The sequence below is a fragment of the Hyperolius riggenbachi genome, chromosome 7, assembly GCF_040937935.1.
Source record: "Hyperolius riggenbachi isolate aHypRig1 chromosome 7, aHypRig1.pri, whole genome shotgun sequence".
Lineage (NCBI taxonomy): Eukaryota > Metazoa > Chordata > Amphibia > Anura > Hyperoliidae > Hyperolius > Hyperolius riggenbachi.
The window spans coordinates 246901273-246928402 of record NC_090652.1 but is presented as its reverse complement, the minus strand read 5'-3'; the positions used below and the strand labels follow the sequence as shown (position 1 = coordinate 246928402).

General features: G+C 45.9%; 2 protein-coding genes across 4 annotated transcripts in view; one reads left to right on the top strand and one right to left on the bottom strand.

The window, feature by feature from the left end:
* LNPK (lunapark, ER junction formation factor) overlaps positions 1 to 14196 on the bottom strand; it is an 87988-nt gene extending 73792 nt beyond the window's left edge. Inside the window, exon 1 of one of the 2 annotated variants that reach the window (XM_068245447.1) lies at positions 14084 to 14196. The gene's annotated coding sequence lies outside the window, so the exon portion shown is untranslated. The remainder of the gene's footprint in view (positions 1 to 14083) is intronic. The other variant, XM_068245448.1, reaches the window with a different exon arrangement.
* A 121-nt stretch (positions 14197 to 14317) lies between these two features.
* The window catches only part of HOXD3 (homeobox D3), a 328853-nt gene continuing 316040 nt past the window's right edge, over positions 14318 to 27130 (top strand). For both annotated transcript variants that reach the window (XM_068245450.1, XM_068245449.1), the window contains exon 1: positions 14318 to 14453. The gene's annotated coding sequence lies outside the window, so the exon portion shown is untranslated. The remainder of the gene's footprint in view (positions 14454 to 27130) is intronic.

The following is a 27130-nucleotide window of genomic DNA, read 5'->3' as shown; positions in this document are numbered from 1 at the left end:
AGTTATTGATTTGTAAAAAATGTTTGGAATCATGTATGATTTTTGATCCACTTCTCACGTGTATACCACTTTGTATTGGTCTTTCAAGTGGAATTCTAATAAAATTGATTCATGTTTGTGGCAGTAACATGACAATGTGGAAAACTTCAAGGGGGCCGAATACTTTTGCAAGCCACTGTACGGTCGTTATTAGAGATTCAAGTAAGAAGTTGATTTCCGCCGCCATCGTCTCTAAAAGAACTGGAATGTTTGACTGAAGAATGGGCTAAAATTCCTTTGGAAACATTTCACAATTTGTATGAATCAATACCTCGGAGAATTAAGGCTGTAATTGCCGCAAAAGGTGGACCTACACCATATTAAAATATATTTTTTTGCTTTTCAAGGTGTTTCCGTTATTTTGTCGTGCGTGCCATATATACACACACCCAGGTCCCAGCAAATGTGTCTGTATAAGGCCTCTTTCACAGTTGGATGTTGCGTTTGATGCGACGTTAAAGTCGCACAACGTGCCACTAACAAAGCGCATGTAGGTTAAAAAATTGGAAGTTATTTTGAACTGTGTGGTGTCTCTTGGTGCGCCGTTTTCGTTGCATACTGATGGAACGAAAACGGCGCATGCATTACATAAAAAAAAAAAAAAAAAAATTACTGAGCATGTGCAACACACAATGCAGCAAATGTATTGCTAAACGCACAGCATGCAGCACTTTATAAATATTGCTACACGTTAGGGCTGCACGGTTTTGCGGTTTAAAACCGAAACCGCGATTCGCGTGCAGACGATCTTCAGATCGTCAGTAGCTTTGTTTTTTTTCAGCGCTAGCTGCGCTTGGCCGCCTACCGCCGTGCTGTCACAAAGAGCCACTGATTGGCAGAATCTACAACTAGCAGTGAATATTTGTGAATGTTAATGAGCCGGGCAGTGAAGGGGGGGGGGGGGGGCGCGAGTCCAGTCCAGAGCGGCACAGCGCCACCAATCACTGGATAGAGATGGTATGGATTGGTGGTGCTGTGTGCCGCTCTGGACTGGACTCGCCCCCCCCCCCCCCCCCCCCCCGCTCATTAACATTCACAAATATGCACTGCAAGTCGTACCTAGCATCTGCTTGTCTCTCCTCCACCGGACATTTCAGCAAATTACATGTGAGAGATGCCGGGTAAAGAGAGGGAGAGAGAGAAGAGGAAGATACGGTATTGTAGCGTACTCTGTTCCAGCCAGAAGCGTTGATTGAATGTTTGCAAAGCTCAGGAGTAAAAGCTACTGCCTATACTCCCTCCTTCCGCTCGCAATTCTGCAGGAGGTCTGTTGCCACCCAATATACGACCACCAGTGGCTATGTATACTACACGGGGGGCAGTAGGTCATCTGGCTGCCTATACTGGAGGGGGGGGGGGGGGGGGGGGGGGTCGCATGGCTACCTATACTGCAGGAGAGGAGTGGGGTGTGTGGTAATTTGGATACCTATAATGCAGGAAGGTTACCTATAGTGGAGAGGGAGAGAGAGAGAGAGAGAGAGAGAGAGAGAGAGAGAGAGAGAGTTAAGATGGGGGAGGTTGAGATGGTGTTGGTCGGCAATACGCCGTACATTGTTAACTGCCCCCAGCCCAGCGTCCTCACAGAAGGCCCCACTTGCATACATGTGCAATTTAGTGCTAAAGCTTGCTTTAAAAAAAAAAGTGAAAAAAAATCATGAAAAAAAATCGAAATCGCAATTTGAGTGAAAAATCGCAATTCCAATTTTTCCCTAAAATCGTGCAGCCCTACTACACGTTACAATGCAACGTGTGCACTGTGAATGTCGCACAGACTTTGTATTGCTGTGCGTTAGTCTGCATTATAAATTTTTTATAATGTGCGACTTTAACGTCCCACTGTGAAAGAGGCCTAAATATACAATATATGACCAATTCTGATATAGTAAACTACTTTTCCTGGTTCCTTGGTGTTTACTATAAACGGATTCTACTGTAAGGGCCAATTCACACTACAAGAGCTTTTTAAAAACTAGAGATTTTAAAAGCTCTTGCTAATGCAAAGCTGTGGGGGATTTTTACAAAATCACATCGCTCCAGTGCGAACATTTACACATAAGATAACATTAGCAAGAGCTTTGTTGAGAAAACCTGCCATAGACCATTACAGATTTAAGCTGGCCACTAACGGTCCAATTTCTAGCGAAAAATCGTTCGAGCGATCAGAAATTCTGATCGGACGAAAAATCGTTCACTACACCATCAACTAACCAATTATTGCTTCCTATCTATCACGACCACCAAGAAAATCCAAATTTTCGTTCGACGAAAATTCATTCGGGCGACATTTTTTTCACTCGTTCATAATCGATTGTGTCCACCAATGGAGATTATTTACAACCAATCCGATCAGAATTTCTGATCGCTCGAACGATTTTTCGCTAGAAATTGGACCGTTAGTGGCCAGCTTTAGGTTTCATGACATTTCTGTCACCGGAGACTGGTAGGCATTTTCACTATTAGCTGTATGATCAATTAAATGACAGAATGTAATGGACATGCTGTGTAAGTGCTTCCCATCTTTTGTACAGTGCATGTTGCCTTCATAGCGCAAGCATTTCGTTGCTATGCAATGCTCCATGATGCAGTTGCAATCCCATTTATAAATGAATGTAATAGCACTGTGTTGTTGTGAGAAAACTGCATGCAACCACACATTTCCTGTGCTGAATCGCAACGCATGGACTCAGTGCTGTCCTTGCATACAATGGCCTCAATTCACTAAGCTTATCTCCTGTCTTTAATAACGTGTCTAGAGTGAACACCATGGTGATGAAGCATGTCGTATTTAGGAAACTTTTTACCTCAGGCATACCTAAAGTTAACTCTTCTGTCTTTAAGTTAACTCTTCAATCCTTAAAATAACTCCAGAGTTAAAGACAGGCTGTTTATTAGCTGCGTGTGAAAATAACTACAGAGGAGGTAACTTAAAGAATGAAGAGATAAAATAACTCTCTCACTGTGTGGAGGTAAGTTATCTCTTGCCTTATCTCCAGCATGATCTTAGTGAATTGAGGCCATTGTGTGTTTCTGAAAATGCAAGAAGCAACACAGAGGAGGACAAGGCCTAAATAATTCTAAATCCCATATTTACACCCTGCATTTGAATACACAGCGAGTTCATGGTGATCACTTGTACTATTTAAAGGTACCGTATACTTGTCATTCAAGTTTTATTTATAGTCCCTAAAAGTCATTCCTCTTCAGACATTTGATCTACTCATGAGGTTAAGGAGGTCATTCATACAGCAGTGCCAGAGCTCTTTAGGAATAACATCCAAATACAGCTAGGAGTTTACAAAGACAAGTTCCATAGTGGTATGACAGCCAGATTTTTTTTTCCCATTACTGCAGATAGTGTGTGAGTGAGTGAGTGTGAGTGTGTGTTGCATTGTCAATCTTAGGGCCTGTCTCCACTCAGTTTTTCTACATGAGTTGTCTGACACTTTTGCATCAAGTGTGAACTAGTCCATTGATTAACATCGGTTGCAGGTCTCCTGTGCAGAAAATGCACAGAAAAACCTGACTAGTGGAGAGGGAAAAAAAAAAAAAAGAAGAAATATACTAAAACCTGGTGTGTCCATCCATGGCGCAGGGGCATCTTATAAACAGTTTCTCCCAAATTATTATTTACCTCTTGTATCCTCCCTGTATATTTTGTGTACCCTCTGTCCTGTGTCCTTCCCTGTCCCCTTGGGTCCTCCATCCGATTCATCCTCTGTCTCTCTTGTGTCCTTCTCGAACCCTCCTGTGGCATCCTTATCTGTCCCCTCCGTCACCCTTTGTCCTCTGGCACCCTCATCTGTCCCCTCTGTCGCCCTTACCTGTCCCGTGTCCTTAGTCATCATCTGTCCCCTCATCTGTGTCCTCCACTGCCCCACACCACCATAGTACCTCCAATAGTTTATCCAATTAACCTAAAGCAGAGGCAGTCTGCCGCGGATCAAAAGTGTTTGCCAAGACTCGTCATTGCAGCCAATCACAGCACTTCTTGAATAGCAAAGGGAGTGCTGTGATTGGCTGCAATGACTAGCCTTGGTCTCGCTCGAGGGAACAGCGCATCCTATCAACCAACGAGCAGCAGCGGGTGGATTTAAATTGGCAGAGGAGAGGGGGACATTCCAGCAGTCGCATGCTACTCCTATGGAATGCTGGCTGCGATCTAATGGATGCAATCTCCTGTGGCTGCAATCGGGCTCCGTGGACTTTGAAGCCCAATATCCCCCGGCAGCAAGACAGCCTCTGCTTCTGCAGTCCCTGACCTCCCATAGAGAGACTATTGGAGGTACTATGGTAGTGCGGGGCAGTGGGGGTGTTCTTAAAATGTAGGCTCAGGGCTTTGAAGCCCAATAGCCCCCAGCAGCGCAGAGAGAGAAGTGACAGGCCGCACCATGTAAGGTATATTGGCGCAGGTCCGAATTGTAGCATTCAGACCATAAGACGCACTGACTTGCTCCACACTTTTGGGGGAGAAAAGGTGTGCCTTATGGTCCGAAAATACACTAATCACTTATGATCTAAAGCCTCATCTACACGCGTAGATGAGGCTGCGATCCGACGGCTCGATTAGCCGCCGGATCGCCTCTTCCGTGTCCCTGCGCCGCATTAGATTCCCCACTCGTCGCCGCTTATCTTCCTCTTGATTCCCTGCCATTGTCCCCTCGCGGGGAGCGAGCAGGGAATCGGCGGAAGCAAGATCCGTCCTGTCGGATCTTATCAATTGAGCCGCATTAGCGGCTCGATTGATAAGGAGGATCGGAGCCGCATCTACGCGTGTAGATGCGGCTTTAAGCCTCTTACACACAAGGACTGTTGCCCAATTGGTTCAGAACTCGATCCCTTGAGCAACAGTTCTCACTAGCCAAGAGCGTGTGTTATTATGAAGTGAGGAGGAGGGACAACACAAGGCACGCAATGGAGTAGCTGATGGCAGGGGGTGGTAAGTAGGAGAACAATGCACTAAGGGGTTGGTAAGCCACCGCTAAACATCTTGCATGCCTGATATGTAGGCAATGTTAGGTCTTCCATACATACTTCTTACCCAAGGCGCTAAATTCTTGCAGATCAGCCTGCATGACTTTTTTAATCCAGCGTGTGCACATAGCTTAAAAAGAACCCGAGACGGCCGTGGGGGAAAAATTCATACATACCTAGGAACTTCCTCCAGACCTGTGGCTCCCTCGCCATCCTCCCAGGCTGCCTCTATCTTCCGCTAGAGTCCTCTGAAGCTTCTCCAGTCCAGGGGTACTGCGCATGCGTGGCTCATCCACACGCACTTCCATCGCCTGGAGAAAACTTCAGGAGGACCCTAGTGGCAGATCGTGGCAGCCCGGGAGGACGGCAAGGGAGCCAAAGGTCTGATGGAGGCTGGAGGAAGCCCCAGATATGAATGACTTTTCCCCCCACCCCAGTCTCAGGTGCACTTTAACTCAGCAGACAGTCAAAGAGGCTACTGACATGCAAAACTACCACAACAATTACTGTATACCTCAAGCAACAAAAATCTATAGTGTGTAAATAACCATTTATTAACTCAATGTCTAAAAAAAAAAAAAAAGTTACAGACAACACTTAGAGTTGAAAAATGTAAACAAATGTAGCAGCACGTCAGAAATGCAGCTCAAATATCAAAGGGAATCCCAGGTTTGAAACCAGTTAAACCAGGTAAGTCTACATACAGGCTGCTGGTTACCAGTTTACTTCAACACCAGATCTTTTTGAAAGCATTACGTACCACTGATGTGTATTGGCAAGCACTTAAAATGTAAAGGTTAGAATGGTTCATTGAGAATAAATGTCACAGTACTCAATTAGGAGGAGTTAACAGGATAGAGTTCATGCATTGGTGGCCATAAACAAAACAAAAAAATCTAAGAGATCTGTACAAACAACAAAACATTTGTAAAGCGCTTTTCCCTCAAAAGACCCAAAGCACATAAGCTTGTCTCAGATCAGTACAGTGATGTGTACAGGGGAAAAAGTAGTGAGATCATAAATGCCAGACTAAACAGGTGGCTTTTCAGTGGATTTAAACGTGTCCAGGATTGGAGCTGTCTTGATTAAGTTTGGCAAGGCATTCCACGGGGTAGGGGCAGCACGACAGAAACCTCTGGCTCCAAATGTTTTCAGTTTAACTCTGGGGGGGTTGTCAAGTTATTAGATCCTGTTGATCTGAGGTAGTGGGAGGTGTGGTGCAGTTTCAACAAATCTTTCAGGTATCCAGGGCCTAGGTCATGTGGAGAATCCTTTTTAAAACTCACATAACATTCAAATCTCTATTTTATGGATAGCCAGTGCAGTGAGCAAAGGATTGGTGTTATGTGACAATGGTGGGTTTGGCTTGTTAACAATCTTGCAGCAGAATTCTGTACTAGCTGCAGGTCTTTGGAAGACCTGCAAAGAGGGCGTTGCAATAGTCCAGCCGTGATGTTATGAAGGCGTGTACTAAGGATGGGAGATCCTCTGAAGGCATGAGGTGCTTCATTTTTGCAATATTCCTTAGGTGAAAGAAGGAATGTTTCATAACAACGAACTGCACCAGTCCACACACATCAATCTAATATTTCTGGCATGGCTAGTTCACAAATGGCTTATTAAGATGCCTCAAATACATATTTAAATGACAGCCATTTATGCTTCATTTGTGCTAGTTTTAGTCAACAGTGTGTTCAATTAAGTTAATCCACATGTCCACTATAAGTGATGGGCATCAGAGCTTTGTCAGAAACATAATTACATAGTTATTTGGGTTGGGGGGGGGGGGAACAAAAAAAAAAAAAACAAAAAAAACAAAAAAACACACATTTGTCCATCGAGTTCAACCAGAGAACAAAGTACAACACCAGCCTGCTCCCTCACATATCCCTGTTGATCTCAGAGGAAGACGAAAAACCCTTACAAAGCATGGTCCAAATAGCCCCAAAAGGGAATTCCTTCCCGTATCCAGATGGTAATCAGATAAAATCCCTGGATCAACACCACTGGGCATTACCTAGTAATTATAGCCATGGATGTCCATCAACGCAAGGAAAGCATTTAATCCCCCTTTAAGGCTAGTTACACACCAGGACGTTGTGTTTAGGGGACGTTATAGGGCACATAACGTGCCCCTAACGCAACGCCTGGTGCTCTCTGGTGTGGACGTCGGAGTGAGCTGCGTTGTGCAGCTCACTCTGGCGTCCGTGATGCGTACTCTTGGCCAATTGCCGCACAGAGCAGCCGCTCCAGGAAGTAAACACTGCACGTCACTGAGTGCAGTGAATATTAATTAGCCATGTGCCTGGCCGCTCTCCCCTCCTCCCCAACATGACTGAGCATGTGCAAACAGTCTAACGCGGCTTAACCACGTAGAAAGCACTGCATGCAGCACTTTGCTGCGTTACAATGTAACGCAACGTGGGCAGTGTGAACAGCCCACTTGTGTTACATTGCTGTGCGTTGGGGGGGGGGGGGGGGCGTTACAGGCTGCACTAACGTGCGCCTGTAACGTCCCTGTGTGCAAGAAGCCTTAATGCAGATATAGAATTTGCCATAACTTCTCCTTGTGGCAATGCATTCCACATCTTAATCACTCTTACTGTAAAGAACTCTTTCCTAAATATATGTCTAAAACGTTTTCCTCCATGCACTGACCTGCATGCTTGTTCAGGGTCTATAAATAAAAGTGTTTAAGGTGGCTATACACCGTGCAATTTGATGGGCAATCGACCATCGGATTCAATAATTGTTATCAAAACAGATGCAAAGATGGCTGCTTCCACACTAGCTGCTGTCATTTGTGAAGGAACCAATTTTCACATATGTGACATCACTTTTAGTGCAAACGCAGTTAGGATAACTACATAGGCAACGGCACTCGAAATATAATTCCGGACATCTATTTTTATTTCAGTATCAGATAAAGTTCTAATATATACACACACTTATCACTGTATATCGATATATAACCCTGCCCAGTGGTGTTTAATATAGGCTATATCATGCATCACTGGGAGATCATGTGCTGATTATTTCAGAGAAGAAAAAAAAATTTCCAGAGTGACTCACCTTGCCAGCAGCAAAGATGTCAGCATATGATAAACTTGAAGTAAGTCAAGGCAACATCTTACAATGAGAAGACACTGACTGGATGTATAAATGAACATATCAAAATAAGCAACTTAAAGGGGAACTTCAGCCTAAACAAACATATTGTCATTAAAGAGACACTGTAACTAGGAAAACCTCCCCTGGGGGGTACTCACCTCAGGAGGGGGAAGCCTCAGGATCATAATGAGGCTTCCCCCGTTGTCCTCTGTCCCACGGGGGTCTCGCTGCAGCCCTTCAACACTGGCCCGACAAATCCGTCAGCCTGTTCAATATTTACCTTTCCACGCTCCAGCTGGGGCGCTGTTTTGGCTTTCGGCTCCCAACTAGACAGAAATACCCGATCTCAGTCGGGTCCGTTCTACTGTGCAGTCGCTGGAGACTTGCGCCTGCGCAGTAGAACGGACCTGACTGAGATCTGGTATTTCCGCCTACCTCGGAGCGCAGCGCCGTTACTGCGCTGAAGCCGGGAAGGTAAATATTTACATTGCCGATGTTCGGAGGGGCACAGCAGGACCCCTGTGGGATGCAGGGGGATGGGGGAAGCCTCGATAGGAACCGGAGGCTTCCCCCTCCCGAGGCGAGTACCCCCCAGGGGTTGTTTTTCTCAGTACAGAATTTCTTTAAGATACGTTATGTTAATTATAATAGGTAATATAATTTCTTACCCACCCGGTTTTAAAAGAACAAGCTAATTTGGTGATTTCATGGGGCAGCCATCTTTTTGGTTGAAAGGAGGTGACAGGGAACATGAGATAGTTCAAGCTGTCCTGTGTCTTGATCACCCCTCCCAGCTGCACACGCTAAGCTTCAAATCTTAAAACAAAAACAAAAAAAACACACCACGCACCAAACCAGTAGAAGGAGAACAACATCAGAAATCCCATCATGCTTTGCACAGCATCAGGGGGAAAAAATGTCCTGGCAGGTTTCTTCTGTGCAGCTAAAAATGAGGCTTGGGTAAGAAAAACAAAGTTCTGATACTGAGAAACTGTTAATGAAACACCAAACCTTTTCAGTGCGGTTGAGTAGATTTTTAATCTGGAGGTTCACTTTAAAGGTTACCTGTAACCACATAAAAACAAAAAAAGTGACACTCACCTAAGAGGGAAGGCTTTGTATGCATCCTATAGAGCCTTCCCGGCCCTGTCTCCTCATTCCCCTGCAACCCCCTTTCAAATTTCCCAACCACTGCGTCTTTGGAAGTACATTAAGGTCACACAGCTGTAGGACGAAGAGAGGATCGGGAAGGATCTAAGGGATCCAGATCTTCCCTCTTAGGTCAGTAACCATTTTATTTTTACGTGGCTACAGATATTCTTTTAAATTGCTTATTTTACTTATTTAAAACATCCAGTCAATATTTCACTGTAAAATGTTACCTCAACCTTAACTGAAATTAAAACGTCAAAATAACCATACACAGGTCATACTTACCTCCTGTGTAGTCTACTCAATCTCTTTCTCCTCTCCTGCGTCTTATTTGTCCACTGCGATCAATGGAATTCTCCGTCATTCCCCTATAACAGCTGGTCAGCACACTGTTAAACTGTAATATCACCCACGTGAGCCATAGGGAAACATGGACATTACCTTGCACATTCAGTTGTAACTGACAGCTGCTGATATATAACTGACAGTAATTGGTATGGTATATTTCAGTTCTGACAAAATATTGTCAGAACTGGAAGGGATCACTGTAAAGGTGGTCATACACTGGTCGATTTGCCATCAGAACAACCAACAGATAGATCCCTCTCTGATCGAATTTGATCAGAGAGGGATTGTATGGCTGCCTTTACTTCAAACAGATTGTGAATCAATTTCAGCATGAAATCGATTCAGCATCTGTGAAGCTGCCGCCCGCATACATTACCTGATCTGGCCGGCGCGAATTCCCTGGTCTCCGCTGTCTTCTCCTCTAGGTTCCGGACCGGCTGGCTTCACTTCTTCCTGCCCGGGGAAGTTTAAACAGTAGAGGGCGCTCTACTGTTTAAACTTCCTGTCGGGACAGGAAGTAAGTGAAGCCAGCCGGTCCGGAACCCAGCAGAGAAGGAGCAGCGGTGACTCGCGCCGGCGGATCAGGTCGTCGGGCATTTGAACGCCGCTATCGACGCAATCACGACCCGCTGGCAATCGAGGGAAATCTTCTGCACGGACAGATCGACGGGAACGATTGATTTCAGACAGAAATCGATCATTCTGTCAGCGTTTGCGCAACGATTTCACAGCAGATTTGATCACACTGATCAAATCTGCTGTATATCGGCGGGAAAATCGTTAGGTGTATGGGCCCCTTTAGAAGAAAATGGTGAGCTTCTGAGAGGAACTGACGGTGAGGTTAATATGTAATATTTATTTGCAGCTATGTCATGTGTTCATTTTAAATAATTTTACTTGCTTAAGGTTCCCTTTAAGTTTATCATATGCTGACATCTTTGCTGCTGTCAAGGTGAGCGATTTGTGGGTGGGCAGCATTAAATTAACTTGCCTAAAGGTGTTGCTCTGTAGCCTGCATCTTCATGAGGCTATCCATCTTAAGCTGGCCACTAACGGTCCAATTTCTAGCGAAAAATCGTTCGAGCGATCAGAAATTCTGATCGGATTGGTTGTAAATAATCTCTATTGGTGGACACAATCGATTATGGACTGGTTAGTTGATGGTGTAGTGAACGATTTTTCGTCCAATCAGAATTTCCGATCGCTCGAACGATTTTTCGCTAGAAATTGGACCGTTAGTGGCCAGCTTTACAGCTGGCAATGCCATGGTTCAAAGTGCCCACAATGTCCAACGTTTCCCCAGCTGCTAGCGCATATTGGGGATGTAGCCTTGGCTGCTAGTGCATGCCAGGAGATGTAGTCAATGTCCTTACATCTCCCGGCTAGGAGATGTTATGGCATTTCCCAGCATGCATCAGCAGCCAGGGACACTACATCTCCAAGCATGCACAAGTGCCTGGGGACACGCTGGACATTGTGGGTACTTTGAACCGTGGAATCGCCAGCTGCAAGATGAATGCCCTCTTAGAGACAGCAGCCCCTGTAAGTTAATTTAACCAGCTGAGCGGTCTGGACGAGCTCAGCTCGTCCAGTACCGCCGGAGCCTGCCGCTCAGGCCCTGCTGGGCCGATTTGGCTCAAATAAAAAGCAGCACACGCAGCCGGCACTTTGCCAGCCGCGTGTGCTGCCTGATCGCCGCTGCAGTGCAGCGATCCGCCGCATGCAGCGGCGAAAGAGGGTCCCCCCAGCTGCCTGAGCCCAGCGTAGCCGGAACAAAAAGTTCCGGCCAGCGCTAAGGGCTGGATCGGAGGCGGCTGACGTCCATGACGTCACTCCGCTACGAGGTAAGTGAAACACGGAAGGCCGCTCATTGTGGCCTTCCGTGTTATTTCTGGCCGCCGGAGGCGATCAGAAGATCGCCCCTGGAGCGCCCTCTAGTGGGCTTTCATGCAGCCAACTTTCAGTTGGCTGCATGAAATAGTTTTTTTTTTTATTAAAAAAAAACCCTCCCGCAGCCTCCCTGGCGATCTTAATAGAACGCCAGGGTGGTTAACAATGCCCCCCACATAGCATGCCAGTTACAAACCTCCCTTTGAGGGGCATGGATTTAAAAATGTTGACACTGGTCTACTTCACGGGACCCAGCATGAAACCTCAAAGGGAACAGTTCTTCAGTCACAGCACCCTCTACCCCACAAAGGTTTTGTGGTTGGCTAAATAGTGTGGGCATAGATTACTACAATAGAATCTCTTAAAAAGTAAATTCCAAAAGGGACCAGTAAAAGTAGCTTACTATAGCAGTATTGGTTAAACACTGTACATTTTACACAGACATATGAGTTTACTGTATCCAGGTATACTATATCTAAGTTTACTAGAACAAGATTCTACTGTACAACTTTTTGGAAACCAAGCATTTCCAGAGGGTGCCATCCACCCAATCACAATATCTTACTATTGAGTAACACCAACACTTTTACATAAAAGGTGAACAGATCACTTTAAAATGATGAAGAATAGTCTTCATCTCCCAAATGAACAGGCACATCACCTTTATAGGAACAGTTTTAGATGGAATTGGGCCTTGGAAAACAACCGCCCCCTCCCCCATCATACTGTACTGACATGGTAGTTGTTGCAAGCTCTGCAATTCTAGACTTAGTAAGCAACATAGGAGCTCAGGCACCAGGCAACTGCCCGGCTTAACCCCCTTGGCGGTATGAAAAATACCGCCAGGGGGCAGCGCAGCAGTTTTTTTTTTATTATTTTTTTTTTAAATCATGTAGCGAGCCGAGGGCTCGCTACATGATAGCCGCTGCTCAGCGGCATCCCCCCAGCCCCGCCGATCGCCTCCGGCGATAGGCGATCAGGAAATCCCGTTCAAAGAACGGGATTTCCTGGAGGGCTTCCCCCGTCGCCATGGCGACGGGGCGGAATGACGTCACCGACGTCATTGGGAGACCCGATCCACCCCTCGGCGCTGCCTGGCACTGATTGGCCAGGCAGCGCTCGGGGTCTGGGGGGGGGGCCGCGCGCCGCACCGAATAGCGGCGATCGGGCGCGCGGCGGCGGCGATCGGGGTGCTGGCGCAGCTAGCAAAGTGCTAGCTGCGTCCAGCAAAAAAAAAATTAAGTAAATCGGCCCAGCAGGGCCTGAGCGGCACCCTCCGGCGGCTTACCCCATGTCACACACGGGGTTACCGCTAAGGAGGTTAAAGGATACCACAACTGACATGTGGCATAATGAGATAGACATGGGTATGTACAGTGCCTAGCACACATAACTATGCTGTGTTCCTTTTTTTCTTTCTCTGCCTGAAAGAGGTAAATCTCAGGTATGTAAGTGGCTGACTCAGTCCTGACTCAGACAGGAAGTGACTACAGTGTGACCCTCACTGATAAGAATTCCCCCTTTTTTATCTCTTTCTTGCTCTCAGAAGCCATTTTCTTCTAGGAAAGTGTTTTATAGTTGGAATTTCTTATCAGTGAAGGTCACACTGTAGTCACTTCCTGTCTGAGTCAGGACTGAGTCAGCCACTTACATACCTGATATTTACCTCTTTCAGGCAGAGAAAGAAAAAAAGGAACACAGCATAGTTATTTGTGTGCTAGGCACTGTACATACCCATGTCTATCTCATTATGCCATATGTCAGTTGTGGTATCCTTTAAAGGACTACTGTAGGGGGGGGGGGGGATGGGGGAGTTGAACTTACCTGTGGTTTCTGATGGTCCAGAACAGACATCCTGAGCCCACGCAGCCACTCATCAATGCTCCAGTCCCCACCTCCAGTTCACTTTTGGAGTTTTCAACTTTAAAGTCATGAAACCACTGTGCCTGCGTGGCCGTGTCCTCACTCCCGCTGATGTCACCAGTAGTGTACTGCGCAGGCACAGACTGTATTGGGCCTGCACAATACACTTCTGGTGACATTAGAGGGGGCGAGGAGATGGCCATGCAGGCGCAGTGGCTTTCCAACTTTAAAGTCAGAAATTCCAAAAGTGAACTGGAAGCAGGGACCGGAGCATCGGTGAGTGGCTGCACAGGCAAAGGACGTATGCAAGGGATCATTAGAAGCCCCAGGTAAGTTCAACTCTTCCCCCCCTACAGCAGTCCTTTAAGCTCTTGCAAACACTGACCCTAGTTCTAAGAATACAACAGCAATACGTTCCCTTTGTTTACCAGTCATGAATTGAGACAACTTTAAAGGTCCCAGCAACATTGCCTGTGGTCACCATCTGCCAGGCTAAGTTAGAGTGCAATACCAGATGTAGGTACAGCATCCAGCCTAGCTAAATCCACCTGACAGTAAGGGCAGGGTTAGTGCAGACTTCATTGGGAAGCATAGAAGCAGCAGCATAACGAGGCAACAAGGGAGGCATGGCGCGGGCCTCCAGCTCGCTACTCTCCAGAGGCTGCCCGGTGTGCACACGGGAAAGCCACAAGCATGGAGCAAGCATTACCTGCAGGCTGCAGCAGTCAGCACAACCAGCGCCTCCCGTACGTCCACCGCTACAGCTGGGCGCCCCACGCTGAGCCCCGCCCTCACTGCAAGACACGCCGACGTCACGCGTACACTACACAGTCACTCGCCGCAGCCAATAATAGGAGAGCGCTCGTGCTAGTGACGTGGCAGGTTTGAAATAGGCGGGAGAAGGGGGTGTGGATGGAGAGAGTCAAGTCGCTGTCACGTGATGCTTCTCCTGTCAGCCAGTTCTCTGCGTGTGGTAACTGTACCCACTACCGCTAGCTCAGGGCTAGTTCCCAGAATACGTTCACTAGTAAAACGCCGTTGACAAGTACAGAACGTGCGCTATTTTACTTGTGTTTGAGGTAATATTATAAATGTTGAATACAATTATGATATTTTTTTTTAGATTCTTTCATGTCAGAAATGGGCATTGGTTGTCATAACCACTATTTTTGCAATGACTGTACTGTGGACTGGCTATCCCTATTCCGGTATGGTGAAAGTTTATAAGATTTTGCAACCGGTTACAATAAGTTATATATATTAATATCAGAAAGTGCAACCTAAGCACAGTGTTTCCGTACCAAAAAAGGGCATGTCCATGACATGGTGTGGCAGAGCAAATGTAATGTAACTCTGAGGCGGCGGGCCAGAGTTTCCTCCCAAAACAAAGATTGGCAAAGTGCCCCTAAGGCAATTAGGCAATGTTTCCCAAACGCATAAGAAAGCAGTGTTCCCACAAGGATTTGGTCACCGTCACACTAACTATTCTGTCTAGTTTACCTACCTACACCTCCATTGCCTGTTCACTATATTGTGAGGATATAGTAAAAAAAAAAATTCAGACACTTTGGGTCTCAAAATTTTTGGTGGCATTGAGCAGGGCCGGCCCGCTCATGATGCGGGGTGAAACATTTGCCTCAGGCGGCAGATCTGGGGGGGCAGCACCCGCCTGTCCTTGGATGCTGGGGGCTGCCCGCCGAGCTGGAGGGGTAGCTGGCAGAAAGGGGGTATTGGGCCTAGCGGTGAGGAGGGGGGTCGGTCCCCCCCCCCTCCCTCGCCTGGGTCCCCCGATCTGCGCTGCTCCTCCAGCGTTAAACCAGCGTGCATATCAGTAAGAGGTAACGGGCTGGGGAATCACTCACCTCTTCCGCGTTTCATTGTGTGCTCCACTGACGTCACTTCCGGCAACGCCGCTCACTGTGTTGTAAGTGGACGGCCTTGCAGGAAGTGACGTCAGTGGAACGCACGATGGAACGCAGAAGAGGTGAGTGATTCCCCCGCCCGTTGCCCCTTAATGATATGCATGCTGGTTTAACGCTGGAGGAGCAGCGCAGATCGGGGGACCCAGGCAAGGGAGAGGAGGGTCCGACCCCCCTCTCCACTGCTAGGCCAATACCCCCTTTCTGCCCGCTACCCCTCCAGCTTGGCGCCCCCCCACCCACGGCTGGGGGGGGGGGCGGCGATTTTTTCTAATTTTGCCTCAGGCGGCAAAAAGTCTAGGGCCGGCCCTGGCATTGAGGTAATCGTGGAGCAAACTCACATTTACGTGTAAGTGTGTATGATTCAAAATTCAATTTTTGGAAAATAAAAATAAAATAATAGTTTTGTTCCATCCATGAAGTGGTAAATGCTCAATATCAAGCAGAACATATTTAAGCCTGGGATGTTTTGTTATATTGTTTTTGATTTAACAGAACTGTATTGAAAGTATACAATAAGTACTTGAGTGAGTACTTAAAGAGACTTCGTAACAAAAATTGCATCCTGTTTTTTATCATCCTACAAGTTCCAAAGGCTATTCTAATGTGTTCTGGCTTACTGCAGCACGTTCTACTATCACCATCTCTGTAATAAATCAACTTATCTCTCTCTTGTCAGACTTGTCAGCCTGTGTCTGGAAGGCTGCCAAGTTTTTCAGTGTTGTGGTTCTGTGATGCATCTCCCCCCTCCAGGCCCCTCTCTGCACACTGCCTGTGTATTATTTAGATTAGGGCAGCTTCTCTCTTCTCTCTTATCTTTTACAAGCTGGATAAATCCTCCTCTGAGCTGGCTGGGCTTTCACATACTGAAGAATTACATACAGGCAGAGCTGTCTGCACTCTGCAGGAAGAAACAGCCTGACACTTCAGTGGAAGATAGCTGCAGGGGGAAAGAAACACACAAATGATCTCTTAAGATTCAAAAGGAAGGGTGTATACAGCCTGCTTGTGTATTGTCTGTATTTTCTATGTGTGGACATACTGTACATCAACCTACTTCCTGTTTTGGTGGCCATTTTGTTTGTTTATAAACAAACTTTTTAAAACTGTTTTTAACCACTTTTAATGTGGCGAGGAGCGGCGAAATTGTGACAGAGGGTAATAGGAGATGTCCCCTAACGCACTGGTATGTTTACTTTTGTGCGATTTTAACAATACAGATTCTCTTTAAAGAGGAACTCCAGTGAAGATACTGTAATAAAAAAAAAGTGCTTCATCTTTACAATAACTATGTATAAATGATTTAGTCAGTGTTTCCCCATTGTAAAATCTTTCTTCTCCGATTTACATTCTGACATTTATCCCATGGTGACATTTTTACTGCTGGCAGGTGATGTCAGTGGAAGGAGATGCTGCTTGCTTTTTTGGAAGGTGTAAACAGCTATTATCCACAATGCAATGAGGTTCACAGACAGGAAACTGTCAGGACCATGGTCCTGACATCACACTCTGGGAGGGGTTTCACCACAATATTAGCCATACAGAGCCCCCTGATGATCTAGTCGTGAAAGGTAAAGATGTCTTGTGGGAAAGGGGGTATCAGCTACTGATTGGGATGAAGTTCAATACTTGGTTACAGTTTCTCTTTAAAGAAAACGTTTAATGAAAAAAAAACCTCTTTTATAAACATCCATTTTGCAGGAAGTGGTAAATTACTACAGGATACTACACTCTTATTAATTAAGAAGTCAGCGAAATGTGTAGTTTTTCTCATGCGCAAGTGGCATCAGAAACTCTCCCCCAGGGGCGTATCTGGGTAATGTAGAGCCTATGGCAAACATTGAAATTGCGCCCCCCCCCCCTCTAAAAACAGCATCCTTTCTCATGTGCTGAGTTCTGATTCTGAGGCATGGCGCCCCATGGTGTTGTGGTGCCCATGGCACAAGCCATGCCTGCACCCCTCTAGATACGCCTCTGCTCTCCCCCATCACTCCTAAAAGAGGAACTTTACAGAATATAACTTAATGAATAAAACTGCTTCCTTTTACAATATTACTTTTGAAATTATTTAGTTAATGTTTGCCTACTGTAAAATCTTTCCCCACCCTCATTTAGCACAAGTGGCAACATCTTTACTGCTGGTAAGTTGCATCACTGTTTGTTGTGTGTTCCGAAGTGATCAGAATCAACACCTGGTCTCCCAGAGTGCACTGAGAGCAGGAGGCTTTGTGACATCGTAGCCTCGGCTAAACAGCACTGGGAGGGCGGGTTGCATACCAATTTAAGGCAGTATATACATATAGGAAGTGTTTATGATCCTGAAACCAAGATAATTAACTTAAAATTGTTTACCCTGAATAATTTAGTACATTCTTCTATATGTTGTAGTGATGTCTCTTTAAAGGATACCCAAGGCGAACTTCAGTAGTGTTCTTTTACTTACCTGGGTCATTCTCCAGCCCCAGTAGGCTTGTATGTCCATCGCTGTCCTCCTCCTTGTCTGCTAGAATCACCAGGTCGCACAGTACTGCACATGCACATGTGTCCTTAATCACGCTCCAGTGGCCAGGCAGAGAGCGCTCTGACATTTGTGTCAAGCCTTGTAGCTGCACATGCCCAGAATGCTTCCAGCAATGGGAGCACAATCAAGGACACCGGCCAGGGCATGCGTAGTAATGCGCTAATTGGCTGATCTAGCGGTGCAAACAGATGTACGAGGAGGAGGACCTGGAGGACAGTAAGGGACATACACGCTAATGGGGGGAGGGGGGGAGAAGCCCCAGGTAAGTAAAAGAGCAGTCTTTTATTTCAGCTCTGTTATCATTTAACTGATGAGGACGGCTCTCTCAGAATATTGATTCATTTACACCAGAGCAGAAGCTTTCCGAAGTGCAAAACATGCTGTGCAGCTGCCACTCCATGTCTGATGTTAGGGAACAGTTCCACCCCCCAATATGTTATTTAAAATTTACGCATCACCAGTTTCCTCTCCCAAACACTGGCAGTTCAGTTTCCAGGCATTGCAGTGGAAATTCATTAGTAAGGAAACCCAGTATGCATGTTTCCCCTCTTGCTCATTTAGCTACCCTACTATGCCTGTCATCATTGAAAAAGTGCCTTGAAAGAGGGAGAGGAAAATCTTAACTCAAACTGCCATGTTCATTGCTGGTGAGCACATGCGAATATGGCTATGACTTTACAGCACAAAATTATTAGCATGCTGTAGTGCTGAATAAATTTGAGCAAAATCCAGATATTAGTTTTCTCCCCCACCCCATCCATAGTCCCCCAACATAAAGTACTGTTCCCCCTCTATGTCCTAGCAAACCACAAGTATAAAATACCATCTTCCTTCATTTCCTAGACACTGTATACCAGTGTAATTTCCCCCTCCGTGTCCCAGTAGCACCAATTGAATACAGTCCCCCTTTTGCTGACACATACATATAATACATATAGTATTATACCATTTCCAAGTCAGATTAATCTACCTAACCCAATTTTAAAGGAAGCATCAGCCCAAAAAAGCTTTCAAACACCCCCCCCCCCCCAATCTACTTACCTGGGTCTTCCTCTAGCCCCTTGCCGCCGATACATCCAGCGCCGCTGCTCCGCTCCCATCCGCCGGCCCGGGGTCCCCGCTGGTGCAGATGCCGACCTCAAGGTCGTCCTCTACTGCACTTGCGTGAGCGCCACTGTCAATCAAGTTCACCTTGTGGCAGCAAGGGGCTGGAGGCTGGAGGAATCCCCAGGTAAGTAATCCGGGGGGAAGCTTATGTTGGTTGATGCTTCCTTTAAGCACCACAGATGTAAAACACTGATCACCCTCCATGTCCTATTATCCTCCCTAAGCCCCATCCCAAACTTAACCTCAGGGGAAAAGATCAAGCCAGCCATTAAAAAATAATCCCCATAATACTCAGCTAATGAAGAAGCCAGGGAGCCCAGCACCGAAGTCCCTGTGGATGAAATGTGCCAAAGCCTCTCATGAATCAACCCAGGATGGAGATGAACAGGGCCGAGATTACACTGATTACTGTTCTGGTGGGGTTGGATTTCTGGTGTGACTTTGGCAGCAAGGTTTTGGCATGAGTGTATTTTGATGCCCATTCAGATTAACTGAGTTTTTTCAGCCAAACACTTATTGCACACCTCTGTGACCCCTTACCAACTGACTATAAATGTTAAAGGTAACATTTAAAAAATAAATGTAATGTTTTACTTGTTTAATAAAAATAAAACACACTCCAGTTTTTGTGTGCTCTTCATCTACTACTACTTATACAAATAGCTAAAATAAGACTGAAAGCCAACTGAGGGTTCAGATCATCAGCTTCTAAATGCAAAATGTAGGATTCAACTAAACACAACAGGAAATGCCTGTGGACCAACAACATAAGATCTTAATAATATTCTATATAACTTCACAGTAAAGGTGTATAATTGGTTCAGACTGGTAGACAAAATGCCTGAAGAACTATGCTCAGAAGTACATGATATTGTCTAAGGTTGCAACAAATAAGATCATGAAACAGTGGAAAATTAAGAAGGCAAAATGGCTGTCTACTGTGGCTATAAAAGTTGTGGAGGAAAGCAAAGCCATTGGAGGCAAAGAAAAATGGGCCCATCTGAATCCAGAGAATAGCACACCAAGATACGGAAGCTTATCTGAACCACATATAAAGGATATATAAAGAACAATGTAATGGAAAGAGCAGAGATCTTTGTAAGAAACTTGACAATAGCAAAGTAACCTTCCATGCAAAATGGGAATGATGAAAGACAGAAATTGACAAGATCTGGCAGAAGATGTCAAGAAAAGTTGGCAAGAATATACAGAACAGCTATACAAGAAGGACATAGACAGAACTTGGAATACGTGCACTGAACAAGAACCAAGCATCGTGATGAGTGAAGTCAAATTGGCATTACAAGGTCTTGCCTAATAAGGCTCCAGGAAGTGATAGAATTCCAATGGAGCTTCTGCAAAGCTTGCCTGAGAATAGAGTGCTGTTGGCAATTTGCCATCAAATATGGAAAACAGAAGAGTTGTCGCTGGATTGGAAAAGGTCAATTAACATCCCCATCCAACAAAAAAAGGGCATTGCCAAAGAGTGCTCAAATTATCGAACTATTTCATTTATCCAGCGTTCTAGCAAAGCAATGCTCAAAATTGTACAAGCCAGACTGCATCAATAAATGAAGTGAGAACTGCCCGCTGTGCAAGCTGGTTTTGAAAGAGGGAAAGGCACAAGGGACCATATTGCCAACAATTGGTGGATAATAGAGAAAGCAGGAGAATTCCAGAAGAATGTCTACTTTTGCTTTATTGCTATTGACTGGTCAAAAGTTTTTGACTGTGTACATCATGATAGACTGTGGTGTGTTCTCATGGAAATGGGGATATCAGGCCATCTCATTTGTCTTTTGAGGATTCTATATGCAAACCAAGACACAACAGTTAAAACTGAGTATGGAATAACTGACTAGTTTAGAATGGTAAAGGAATGCGACAAGGTTGCATGTTGTCTACTTATTTATTTAACTTATATTCTGAATATGTAATGCGGGAAGATGGTTTGAAAGAGTCACATGCTGGAATTAAAATAGCTGGCAACAATATTAGCAACCTGAGATTTGCCAATGATACCACTGTGAGAGCTTAGGCAGAATTGAAAAGCTTACGGTAATCATGAGTGTCAAACAAGAAAGTGGCAAAGCTGGTCTAATTAACATTAAGAAAACTAAAGTCATGTCATCTGCTCCAATGAACTAGCTACACATAGATGGGGAAAAGCTGAAGCTGTAAAAGATTTCACCTTCCTGGGATTGAAGATCTCTGCAGATGATGACTGCAACCATGAGATTAAGAGGTGTTTGTTACTTGGGAGGAAAGCTATGGCAAATTCAGACAAGATACTAAAGGATAGAGATGTCACGTTGCCAACAAAGATCAAGATAGTTAAAGAGACACTGAAGCGAAAAAAAATTATGATCTAATGATTTGTATGTGTAGTACAGCTAAGAAAAAAAAACATTAGCAGCAGAGACACAAGTCTAATATTGTTTCCAGTAAAGGAAGAGCTAAGAAACTCCAGTTGTTATCTATGCAAATTAGCCATTGAGCTCCACGACTTTCAAAGTCACAGAGAACTCTGCCAGACACTTGAGATAATAAGCTTTAAAAGACAATAGCCTCAATGCACTAAGCTTATCTACTGTCTTTAATAACATTTCTAAAGTTGTCACCATGGTGATAAGGAATGTAGTGGTCAGGAAACATTTTACCTCAAGCATGTAACGATCGGTGTCAGCACACAGAGAGAATCTGATTATTGGTGATCTGCAGAATCACCAAGAATACAGATGTATCCCTGATTATTGATGACCTGCAGACTCACCAATAATACAGATATGATTAACCTCTGGACACCTATATAGTGTGAGTGTTTGGTGCAACAGTAATGACTTTGAGTAGGACCACCCGAGGAGCAGGTGGCCCTTGGCAGTATGAGGAACACCTCCATCTGGGAAGTATGAAGACCTTCCAGCAGCCTGAGACTTCCAATGGGATGGAGCCCCAGGCGGAATAACAGGAAGGCCTATCTCTCAAGAGAGAGAGTGATGGCTCGCAAGGTCGGGCAGGCTAGGTCGGCAACACACGGGCAGATAAAGTATGGAGACAATAGACTGATTCATTAACCGTGGACAGGCAGAGTTTGGCAACAGGAAGGCAGATGTGCTGAGGTACCGAATCAGAAAGCCAGAGCGAGGTCAACAGAGCAAATGGTAATAACAGGTAACAAATAAGGCCTAGTCTTGGGTGTGAGGTCCGTGGTCTCGACACCCTGGAACTAGTCTGAAGTATAACACAGTAGTAACACAGTGTCCCTAGTCTGGGGTGTGAGGTCCGTGGTCTCAACACCCTGGAACTAGTCTGAAGTATAACAATATTAACACAGTAGTAATCTGGCTCAGTGTGAATTCCCAGGTCCTCCTGGTTCTAACACACTGTGGGATCTGACTATGGTCTGAGTGCTTTCACGTAAGTGTTCGCAACGGCAGACAACTTGAGACTGACCAGCAATAACTATACATAGAGCGGCGCTCCCTGGCGCCACCCAGCGCTGATCAACCAACCTGGTCAGCTGATCCCTCTCCGTTTGTCATAAAGGTTCCGCCTCTCCGCACGCGCGTATTCCTCAATCTGTGTGCACTAGAAGGCCCAGCCACATCAGACGCATGCCACCGCGTGCAAACCGCTGAGCTGAATGCGGAACCACCCGCCTCGCTGCCAGTCCGCGCGGTGGCTTTTCCGCAATCTGTTACAGTACCCCCCCTGAGGCGTGGATTCCGGACACTTCCCACCAGGCTTCCCAGGATGTGAGTTATGAAACTCCTTCTTTAATTCCTCTGCGTGCATGCAACAATCTGGCACCCAAGTTCTCTCCTCTATGCCATATCCCTTCCAGTGAACCAGATACTGCACGGAGTTCTGCACTAGCCGGGAGTCCAGAATCTTTTCTATCTCATACTCAGGTTGGTCATCAATCAACACGGGGGGGGGGAGCGGAATCCACGTGCACTGCCGGCTTAAGCAAAGACACATGGAATGATCTTACACCTCGCATGCTGGTAGGGAGATCAACAGCATAAGTGACATTATTAATTTTTCTGGTCACTGGAAAAGGACCTATGAATCTAGGGCCCAGTTTGGGTGACAGTTGTTTCAGAGCCAAATGTCGTGTGGACACCCAGACCAAATCCCCTGGAGAGAATTTCCACTCTATGGATCGTCTCTTGTCAGCCTGTTTCTTTTGGTTCTGAAAAGCCTTCCCCAAATTTCTCTTAACCATCCCCAAATTTGTTTCAAGGCCCTCTGCCAATCCTCCAAGGCTGGAAATGGAGTAGACGCTACTGGCAATGGGGCAAACTTGGGTGACCTTCTCGACACCACCTGAAATGGGGAAAATCCTGAGGAGGAACTTTTCAGATTGTTGTGTGCAAATTCTGCAAACGGCAAAAACTTTACCCAGTCGGTTTGTGCATCTGCAACATAACATCTAAGAAACTGTTCCAGGGACTGGTTGACTCTTTCGGTCTGGCCATTGGTCTGTGGGTGGTAGCCTGATGAAAAAGAAAGATCCATGTCCAACTGATGGCAAAATGCCCTCCAAAACTTAGATACGAATTGGACTCCCCGATCTGACACTACATTTTCCGGAATGCCATGCAGCCGGAAAATGTGCTGGATGAAGAGATCAGCCAATTCCTGGGCCGAGGGGAGTCCTTTCAAGGATACAAAATGAGCCATCTTACTGAATCTATCTACTACCACCCAAATGACCGTCATGCCCTCAGACCTGGGGAGTTCTCCCACAAAATCCATGGACAAATGGGTCCAAGGTTCACTCGGAACTGGTAAAGGCTGCAATGTTCCAACAGGTGCCTGACGGGAGGGTTTGCTCCTGGCACACACTGCACACTCTCTCACAAACTCCTTACAGTCTGTTGCCAAAGACGGCCACCAAGCACATCTAGCAAGCAGGTCCTGAGTTCTGGTGGCCCCAGGATGACCAGCATTCTTGTGAGAATGAAACAGCTGCAACAGTTGTGGGCGAAAAGGCAATGGCGCAAACAGAACCCCCTCAGGCTTCCCCTCTGGAACATCCTGTTGGTATTGACTCAGAGTAACAGTCCAGTCTTTCCAGGTCTCAGTGGCTGCCAAGACCACCTTCTGAGGTAGAATGGTCTCAGGGGCTGAGGGCTGTGCTGTCTCGGGCTCGAAACACCTGGATAAGGCATCGGCCTTGATGCTCTTACTACCAGAGGTATACGTAATTACAAATCTGAATCTCGAAAAGAACAACGACCACCGGGCCTGTCGAGTGCTAAGTCTCTTAGCGCCCTCTATGTACTCTAAATTTTTGTGGTCCGTGTAAACTGTAATAGTATGTTCTGCCCCCTCTAGCCAATGTCGCCATTCCTTAAAGGCCAACTTGATGGCTAAAAGTTCCCGATATCGTAGTTTTTCTCTGCGGGTGAAAACCTACGAGAGAAATAGGCACATGTGTGAAGTTTTCCCTGCAAACCAGAACGCTGAGACAATACAGCCCCCACCCCCACCTCTGAGGCATCGACCTCCACGATAAAGGGGGAAGGTGATATCTACATTTTTCAATATGGGTGCAGAACAGAACAGTTTTTTTTAGAGTGGAAAAAGCAGCATGAGCTTCTGCGGACCAGTGGTGAGTATCCGCCCCTTTCTTGGTGAGACTGGTGAGAGGCAAAACCAGCGTAGAGTACCCCTTTATGAACCTCCTGTAGTAGTTGGCGAACCCCAGAAATCTCTGGAGTGCCTTCAGTCCCACAGGCTGAGGCCACTCCAAGACAGCAGAAACCTTTCCAGGGTCCATAGAGAGGCCAGAGGTTGAGATAATGTACCCCAGAAAGGCAACAGAGGTCACTTAAAAAATGCATTTTTCCAATTTGGCATACAGCAAATTCCGTCTTAATTTCTGCAGCACAAACTTAAAGAGAATCTGTATTCACAAAATGAAGTATAAACAAACATCCCTGCCTGTTTGGGGTCATCTCCTAGCCCCCTCTGTAATATTTTTTGCTGCAATAAAGAGGGTAAACAATCTGTTTTATAAACTGTTTTATAAACAGAAAAGATGGCCACCAAAACAGGAAGTACATCAGCAGAGCAGTGAACTCAGTTAATACACAGTGAGTACACAGAGAATTCACATTGAATTCAGTCTCCAGAGGTTATGTGCAAGTTTTGGAAGAGCTCTGTGTCAATGAAGCATGACAAGCTGTGTTTTTAGAGCCTGGAGTCTTGGCTCTGCACTCGTGTCAGGCTGACAGGCAGCTTCCTCATCAGCCAGCTATTTTTTGTTCAGTTTATTAGTCTGTGTTTATCAGCCTCACAGATAGCAGAGAAGCTGTCAGTGAGAGCAGGGACATTGTCTGTGAGGAATAAAACATCACACGAGCACTGGAGGGGCGTGGAAGGAGTTAACTTGTTCACATTACTGAAGAGTTGGCACCCTTCCAGACACAGCCGACAAATCCGACAGGGGAAAGATAAGTTGATTTATTACAGAGATGGTGCAAGTAGAAAGTGCTGCAGTAAGCCAGAGCACAATGGAACAGCCTTAGGAACTTGTAGGATAGGAGAAATAATGCTAAAATTTTTGTTACAGAGTCTCTTTAACATGTTTCCTATGCTCTGAGAGGTTGGATGAAAAAATCAGTATATCGTCCAGATACACCAAGACGAATTTGCCCAACGCCTCCCTGAACACCTCATTAATCAATTCCTGGAAGACGGCCGGGGCGTTACACAACCCGAAGGGCATCACCAGGTACTCGTAATGCCCGTCGGGTGTGTTAAAGGCCGTCTTCCATTCATCACCGTCCCTGATATGTACAAGGTTGTATGCACCCCCCAAATCCAGTTTCGAGAACATTTTTGCGTTGGTGACCTGAGTGAAAAGATCGTCCATTAAAGGCAAAGGATAGCGATTTTTCACTGTAATCTTATTTAAGCCCCGATAATCAATGCAGGAACTGAGGCCTTCATCCTTCTTTTTCACGAAAAAGAATCCTGCCCCTGCTGGTGACCGAGAAGGACGAATAAAACCTTTAGACAAATTTTCTCTGATGTACTCCTGCATAGCCAATTTCTCTGGCCCAGACAAATTATAGAGATGACCTCTAGGGGACATACAACCAGACCTGAGATCGATGGGACAATCAAAGGGACGGTGGGGAGGAAGTTTATCTGCTGATTTGGGACAAAGCACGTCAGCAAATTCTGAGTACTGGCTTGGCAAACCTTCCACCTGAATCTTGGTGTTACCCATGGTTACCTTCGCTAAACAATGATGATGGCAATGGGTAGACCAGCTCGTTAGCTGACCTGAAGCCCAATCAATCTGAGGGGAGTGAAGTTGTAACCATGGCATGCCAAGAATGATCGTGGAAGTTGTCATCCGCAAAACCAGAAATTGTAGACTCTCTCTATGTAACACCCCCACCGTGACCCTTAACTCTGGGGTCTGAGACAGAGGGTATTTACTCTGCAGATGAGAGTCGTCTACTGCAGTGACCAGAATCTGTTGTTTCAACGGAAAAATAGGAATCCCCAATTTTTTTGCAAATTCGTAATCCATAAAGTTGGCTGCTGAGCCCAAGTCTACGAAAGCTTCAGTAGCAACTGTTTGATCCTCCCATGAAATAGAACAAGGAAGGAGCAAACGTTCATCGTTTAGAGGTAAAGACTGCGCGCCTAGGGTATTACCTCTGACTACACCTAGGCGGCAGCGTTTCCCGACTTTTTGGGACAATTCTGCACTCTGTGACCCTCCTCTGCACAGTATAAACAGAGCTGTTCGGTCTTTCTGCGATTCTGCTCCACCCGGGACAATGCTGACCGACCAATCTGCATTGGCTCAGACGGAGGTGAAGCGGGTGGAGGAGAGGCGTAGGAGACATATCTCACATTGTTCCTACTCCGAGTCTGTTTCTGGTAGCGTAAAAGACGATCAACCCTGACTTCTAATGAAATGGCCTCATCAATAGATTTCGGCTCAGGATGACCCAACATTAGATCAGAGACCGCGTGCAAATGATCCCCATCTAGCTGATACTGCCCATTTCCTGAACTCAGCTGCGTAAATTTCAACCGGATCCTTGCCTTGCTGCAAAGTCTTGAGCTTCCGCTCAGCAGTAGAAGCAATGTCCGGATCATCATAAATTATAGCCATAGCTAAATTTCTCAACTGATGTTAGGGCCACATGCCCTGTCTGGAGACTATATACCCAAG